The following is an 8,581-nucleotide window of genomic DNA, read 5'->3' as shown; positions in this document are numbered from 1 at the left end:
TGCAGAGCCCGACGCCCGTCCAAGAGGGGGGGGGTCACTGCTCCCAGGCAGGAGCCCTGTGTTATAGGTAGGATTAGATGTAATCAAGAAGATGACAACTAGCATTAGAATAAAACATAGAGATAAGGACATTGGAAGGAAAAAGTGGCAGAAATCACTTACAACAAACTGCAAGTCCCACTAACTAGAATATTCAGCACCAATGAAGGTTTTAAAGTAATCTGTAAAGATGACTTTGATTCAGATAAAATCCTTTCAAAAGAAGCAAGAGATATATTTTACAATGAAGGCCTTATTGTTGTCATGCCACCAGAACAAAAAGCAAAAAGATCAGTTTTTGTTCGTCAAGTCGATCAAGAGATCGGGAGGAAGACCTGAAAGAAGAACTGGAACGCCAAAATAGGTGGATGAAGATTGAAGAAGTCATTAAGATAAAGGACTATACTCATGTTTGAAGAAGTGTCAATGGCTGAGAAAGTTTTACAACAGGGCTTTCTAATATTCAACATGTCAGTCACACCACATCAAATAAAGAAGGAGACATTCATCAGTCTGCAAACTTGCTTCTCCTGCTACAAATATGAAGAACACACAACGAGAGACTGTCCGGAAAAAGAAAAAAGTACTGCTCAGATTGTGCAGGCGACGACCATACCTACACTGAATGTAAGAATACACATGTTGGCTGTCTCAACTGTAAGAGAAACGGAATGTATACATAGGACATAGGACGTTAGCAATGGCATGCCCAATAAAAAACACATGATAAAGTACAAGAAACAAGGAAAAAGGAACAAGACAAGAAGGATACGACATACGTCGAAATAGCAAAGAGAGCGGTCCAAGAGGCTCATAGACCAGAATCCACAGTATTAAACCTAAGTGAGCCAATACATGATAAGGTAATGATTAGTATGATCCATGCACATTTGCACAATATCATTGCACCCGGATCATACAATGAGGAATTAAGGAAAATGTTTAAATTGAATAACCTACCAGAGATGATATTTCCAGAGAATCCACAATCCGAAAAACTATTTCAGACAACATATGCAAGCGAACTGAGAGAAAGACTACATCAAGACGAACAAAGGTTTGAGCAAGGAGCAACAGCTGATACAAGGAACACAAGCGACTGATAGAGATCCCAGACAAATGACTAGAAGTGACAAAGAGAAGATAGAAATAACAAAAGGACAGACAAAGGAGTAGGAGGAGAGAAGATAAGATGGAAACTGATCACAATATACAACCTGAATCTGCTGAAGAAATTGGATTAAAAGTTATCACTACAACAAAACATGGAATCCCAACATCGAGACCAACAGGAGGGACAATAGTAAAAAACTGTGAAGGAGGGATATACAAGTGGACATATCAAGAAAAATCCCTAAGTGAAGATTATGTCTGGTCACTAATTACTACGGACAAACTAAAGATTACGGCCAAAGACTTTAAAATAGTAGACCCGTCAGAGTATAGAAGAGTCAGAAGCGGGAAACAGGATGATAGGTCTCCACAACAACTGCCACAATCCAAGTATAAGAAATAATGGACAATAGACAAACAGTAAGAACTTTAAGAATAATACAACACAACGTAAGAAACTGGAAGACCGAGAGAATTAACCTAAGTAATATATATCGAAATTGACCCTGACATTATACTAATAAACAGTCACGGTGAGACAGAAAACAACAACATAAAACTCTTTAACTATTATGTAAACCAAAGAAATAAATCGGGCGAGAAAAATGACGGAGTAGCGATAGCGGTTAAAAGAAACTTAAAATTTAAACTAATTGATGACTTCCAGGATGAATTTCTAGCAATAAAAATAAATACAACTCAAGGAGACGTAATTATTGCTACTACTTACCTATAGAAGACCTATTAAAATTGGCTAACAATAGTCATCCGATGTACATCTTAGGAGACTTTAACGCCAGACATAGGATTTTTGACAATACAAATAATAACGTCGTGGGAAACGCCCTTAATCAATTAATAAATTTAGGGAAAATCAATCATCTGGGTCCTAACTTTCCAACCTGGAGAAATCACAATACACAATCGACACCAGACAAAATTTTTACCAACAACAAAGCCTTTTTCAATTACCATATAATACAGGCAGTGACCATCTGCCAATTATACTAACACTGTCAACAAGCCCCATACAGATACCAAAAAAAGAGACTGAAAATGAGTAAAACAGACTGGGACAGCTTCAAAGACGACTTAAGTAATCACCACTCGATTAACCTACAAGGGAAAACAACAGAAGATATAGACTCAGAAATGGACAGACTGCACTCAGCAATAAAAACATCTATAACCAAACACACTCCTACTTCACACTTTAGAACATTACCCAACAACAGACTACCAGAAGAAGTTAAATTAATCCAGACCTATTACAATGAAATAAACAGGTATATGGAAAGACACGGCAGTAACAGATGGCTATTGTTACGAGTTGGGGATTTAGAATATAGTTATACGTCTACCCAGATCCCAACAGGTAACAACAATAAAAAACAAAGACAATCGGACTATAAAAGGGTAGACAAAGGATGCGAGTTTTCGTTGTATATAATAGAGTACCATAAATCCCTTAACAAAATATTCAGCTTATAAATTACCCTTAACCAAACTTAACCTAAACATTAACAGTATATACATATTAATAAACATAAAACAATCTCGAAGCAAGTGGACGTGGGGAAATTAATACAAGAGATACTAGTACTTAAGTGAGGAGCTGAGATGGCTGACGAGTAAGGCTGAGTATTGTAGAAGACGGTAGGTAGTCACTGCACGTACGTAGGTTTAGAGGATAGATGATCCTGTGGTCACTTCCCAGAGCCAAGTGCTCTCTCCTCGAATTGGAGGTGACGCAACAACCAGGATAGGGAGAAGGAAACCTCGGAGTGGTAACTAAGACGAGTCATACTCGTGTCTCGTCCTAGATGGCGTTGCTCGTGGTGCTGGGTAGGTAGATCAGGACAATAGATGGCGTGCTTCGTAGTGCTGGGTGGAGGGTTCGTAAACACCCCCCTCCAAAGACCTCCGTAGCGCGGGCGCGAAGGAGGTGATCACCTGGTGCGTCTGGAGAGTAGCTGCTGCATTTCCACTGGAGCTCGGGATAAGGAGTCTGCAATCAGGTTATAGGGCTGGGTGAGGAGAGCCCAGCGGAGGATTCGCTGGTTGGAGGTCTTGTTGGTTTGGATGAACGTGAGTGGGTTATGGTCGGTGAAGACTAGGGTTGTTTGTGGGCAAGACTGGAGGTAACATTCAAACTTCTTTATTGCCAACACCAGAGCCAAGGCCTCCTTCTCTATGGTCGAGTAGTTGGTCTGATGTTTTTCAACTTGGCGGAGTAATATGCCACAGGGTGAAGAACATCAGTGGTTGGGTCGGGTTGGGAGCACAGCCCCCACTCCGACACCACTAGCGTCGATTTGCAGATGGAAGGGCGAGGTGTAGTCAGGCTTGGAGGCAAGGAAGGCTTTGAGGCGGTGGAAAGACTGGTCGCACCTCTGGTTCCAGATGTAAGGGACCGCAGAACTGGTAAGGTCTGTGAGGGGTCCGGCCACGCTGGAGAAGTTACTGCAGAACCGACGGTAGTAGCCGCACATCCCCAGGAAGCGCATGAGTTCCTTCCTCGTCCTTGGAGTGGGGAAGGACAAGATGGCTCTAACGTTTGCGTCCTTGGGTCTCACCATACCATGCCCAACGATATGTCCCAGGTAAGTCACTGAGGCCCGGCCAAAAGCAGATTTAGCCAGGTTTATGGTGAATCCAGTCTCTTGCAGTCGTGCAAACAGTATCTCCAAACGCACCAGATGTTCGTCCCAGCTGTCCGACACCACCACCAGGTCATCCAGGTAGGCGAACGTCCCACCTAGGTCCTGAATTAGGAAGTTGATGGCCCTCTGGAATGTGGCCGGAGCATTAGAAAAGCCAAACGCCATAACCAAATATTGAAAAAGACCAAATGGAGTTATAAATGCCGAGATTATTTTGGCCCTATCCGTGAGTCCCACTTGATAATATCCTTTCAATAAGTCCACCGTACTGATAAATTTGGCACAGCCTATGCTGTCTATTATATCTTCAATCAAAGGTAAAGGGTAGGAGTCTGAGACAGTGACCTGGTTCACTTTACGATAATCGGTACAGAAACGAAAAGTGCCATCGGGTTTTGGAATGAGAAGGCAAGGTGAAGCCCAGGGGAGGTACTAGGCTCAGCTAAGTTATGTTTTAACAAAAATCTACCTCCTTTTTCATAATCTCTTTTTTTTGTGGATTTAGTCGATAGGCTGATTGCCTAATGGGTTGTACATCATCCGAGATTAGCTTAATATCATGTTTAAGTATATTGCAAAACCCTGGGAGGTCTGATGTGACTTTAGGAAATGTTGATAATAACTTAGTGAGATCTTTTGCTTGAGATGGATTCAGAACAGAAAATACTCATCCAAGTTGTTGAGTATGTGACTGTTAGTAGGGTTTTCTTTAGGTAGAGGAAGTCTAAATTCTCCAATAGGTCCATGTCATCTGTCTCCGGCTCCGGCCCTGACAAAACCGTATGCAATACAGGTTGACTTATAGCCTCTGGGATGTCTTCCTCTGACTGCCTGGAATGGTAAAGTTTCATGAGATTAATGTGAACAAGTTGTGAATCTTTTCTGCGATCAGGAGTATGGACTATATAGTTGAGAGGAGATAGTTTATTAGCAACTATATAGGGACCAGTAAACTTGCTTTTAAGGAGAGCCTGGAATGGGTAGAAAGAGTAACACTTTGTCACCTGGAGAAAATGATCTTTTAACTAATTTAGGTTGGGACTTCACCATTTTTCTTGGACTTTTTAAGTTTGACTGAGCAATGGTTCGGACTTCAGTTAATTTGTCCCTTAAAGTGTCAATGTATTGGGAAACTGTTGCGAGCTTAATAGATGGAGTGTCAAACCACTGCTCCTTTACTATTTTAAGGGGTCCCCTTATTTGTCTCCCATATAGTAACTCGAACGGGGAGAAACCCAATGACTCCTGGGGACATTCCCTGATGGCAAAGAGTAACAAGTCTATGCTTTCATCCCATTCCTTTTGGTGTTCTATACAGTATTTTTTGAGCATTGATGTACAATGGTCCACACTGAGGTCTTTCATCACCTGTTTGAAAAGATTGCTCGTAAAATTGGTGCCCTGATCGGATTGGATCTCTTTAGGAATGCCCACTGAAGTGAAAAGGTGCAAAAGATGTTTGATTACGTTTTTTGAAGTGATGCTTTTAAGGGGAAAAGCCTCAGGATAACGTGTACTGGTATCCATAACTGTGAGCAGGAATTGATTTCCTTCTTAGTCTTTGGTAATGGGCCCACACAATCCACAACAATCTTTTCAAATGGTGTAGAAAATACTGGGATGGGCTTAATGGGAGCTGCTGGTATACTTTCATTTGGTTTTCCTACCATTTGACAAATATGACAAGATTTTAGGTATTTTGACACATCCTTCCTAAGTCCAGGCCAATAATAGTGTTGGAGGAGCTTTTTATATGTTTTCAGGATTCCCAAATGTCCTGAAATACCATCATGGGCAAGGGCAATTAATGCTGGTCTGACTGAGGTGGGAATTACCACTTGATGTATTTCAGACCACGTGTCTAGATGGGCAAGCTCAGGGGGCCTATAGGCCCTCATCAAAACCCCTTCATGATAATAAAAACACGGAAGGGTGTTAAAATCTTTACCCTCAACTGCTGCATGATGAAGTTTAGTCAAAGATGGATCAGATTGTTGGGCTTTAACGAGCTCATCCTTACTAATTGTCTTATTGTACAGATCTTCTGTGGGTAGGAAAATATTAGAGGTGGTTTTAGACGAAGAGGGCCCATTTCGCACACTCTGTGACCGGGTGACAGCACAAGATGGGAAAAGATGAGGAATAGTTTCTTTAAGGTCAGTGGTGGAGTTGACAGGTAAGGAGAGTCGACTGTCTTTATGTTAGGAACCACTAGATCTCCTACCAAGTCATTACCCAATAATAAATGAATGCCGCACACAGGCATTGGGTCTTTCCTTATGGCTATTTGCACTTCCCCAGTAATCAAGGGACATTGGAGGTGCACTTTAGCTAAAGGATAGGAAGAATGGGATGAGAGATCTGAAATTAGAACACTCTCATTAGTAAATGCGGTAGATATATCGGGAATGACGTTAAACAGGAGGATAGATTGTGCTGCGCCCGTATCACGTAGTATACGAATAGGGAAAGAACGAGACCCTCTATGATTGAAATTTTTCCCTCATAGGTGAATGAAGAGAAGAGATCCTGATGGGGCCTTTCCACATTGGTATTTGCTATTGGTTTGGACTTGGGATCCAGGGAACTACTTTTAGCAATTCGACACTTTGGGTGTTTACAATTCTGGATCGTATGGCCTGGGTTTTACAGTAAGAACAAGTAAGCTTGGTTGCATCGGGGGAGTAGTGGGACCTTTCGACCTACCACTCACGTTCCCAAGGTTATCATCAGAGGAGGACCTAACATGTCGGGAAGTACCACGTTCTCTACTGCCCAGTGACTCCACCAACAAAGCGTACGCATCAGCCAGCTCAGCAGCACGCCCTAAATTAACCTCTCCACGCTCCTCCACATGCTTCAAGATGTGAAATGGTATCTTGCTCTTCCACTCCTCCAGGACTACCAAATTTAACAAATCCTGAAATGTGGAGGTCTCTGTAGCCTCTAACCACTTCTTAAAAACCTAAGCTTTTCTTGAGCAAACTCAACAAAGGTGTGGGAAAATGGTTTGGTTAGTTTACGAAACTTCTGCCGGTATCCATCTGGCGTGATAGCATAAGAGGTGAGGATATTCTTTTTACGTTATCATAGTCATCAGTCTGGTCTAAACAGTTATAAACTCTACGAGCCTTACCATATAATTTAGGAACTAACACTGACACCCACTGGTCCTTTGGCCACTCATTCTTCCCGGCTATTTTCTCAAAAGTCCTAAATGACCCGTCCATATCGGATTCATCAAACCCGGGAACAAGGGAAGAAGCAGTAGCAGGGTTAAAAGCAGCTAGTTTCTCTCTTAATGCCACTTCCTTTGATCTAAACTCCGATGTTAAGGTGACTTCTATCTCTCTTACCTGTAGTTCTTTCAGTCTAACCTCCTGCTCCAACTTGGCCCGTTCCATCATTTCCTCATGCTCCAACTTGGCCTGTTCCGACCTTCCCTCATGCTCCAACTTGTGCTCCAACTTGGCCTGTTCCGACTCCTGCTCCAACTCGAGTTCTTTCATTTTGATTTGGAACTCGAACCTAGCTCGTTCCAGTTCTAAGGCGTCTATTCGTTGTGTTTCTTGTTGAGGGCTAGCCAGACCTGAAGCAACTTCTGAGTGAGGAGGGGTGGTGGATAGTGGTTGAAGTTTCTTGGACATGGGCGTTAATCTGTCAACAGCGGATTCTTTTAAAACTTCATGTTGAACCAGCACTTCAATCACATGATTTTTTAACATTTCCTTAGTCAGTTGCTGTGAAAATGGGATATTATAATAGTTGGCTATTTCTTTCCATTCTTTCTTCAGGATATTAACACGTAATTTAGCTACGGAAGGATTTTCAATAAAATCCTGGAGATCAAAACCTGAGGTGGCCATTGTTAAGAAAAATAGGATAAATTAACTAATGGTCAAAAGATAAGATAAGTGGATAACCTAGAAAATATCACGGCAGTGGATAACCAGAAAGTCCCGAAAACTAACCAAGTTATACCTAGGGAAATTACACTTATGATTATTGTTCTTCTGAGAAGATCCTTAGATAAGGATAAGAGACTTGAAAGAGGTAGGGCGTATTACGGCATTAATATAAAGATCCGGATTAACAATTATCTTAGATACTTGAAAGAGGTAGGCGTATTACGGCATTATATATAATTAGATCCGGATTAACAACCCTGATAAATGGTATGATTGACCCTGAATGAGATAATGAGAAGAACAATAATTGAGGCTTTATAATTATGGGGTCCTGGTAGAGCGGGGCGTCCCAAGATATCACTTCACCGTAAACTAGTGACTATGGAACAGCCTACTCTGGAGTGAGGGTACGGCATTAAACAGATCCGGATTCTTCCCTACACTCGATAAGACTTACTACACAACTGCCGTGTAATAACAGGTAAGCCTTATGACACTTGGAACCTAATATCCTACGTCTGTCACTCTTACTGTACGATAATACCAATATATGCAAACACATATGAAGGAAACTTTAAACCACCGTAAAGCAATTGTGAACAGAAGTGACTGGGAGGAATAATTAACACTGAGTAACAAGGAGGAAGGAATATGGTACTTAAGGTCGTGTCCTGTCACGGTCGCCATTTGTTACGAGTTGGGGATTTAGAATATAGTTATACGTCTACCCAGATCCCAACAGGTAACAACAAAAAAACAAAGACAATCGGACTATAAAAGGGTAGACAAAGGATGCGAGTTTTCGTTGTATATAATAGAGTACCATAAATCCCTTAACAAAATATTCAGCTTATAAAT

This window comes from Homarus americanus, unplaced genomic scaffold (assembly GCF_018991925.1).
Source record: "Homarus americanus isolate GMGI-L3 unplaced genomic scaffold, GMGI_Hamer_2.0 scaffold32520, whole genome shotgun sequence".
Taxonomy (NCBI): Eukaryota; Metazoa; Arthropoda; class Malacostraca; order Decapoda; family Nephropidae; genus Homarus; species Homarus americanus.
This window is presented reverse-complemented; position numbering follows the sequence as displayed.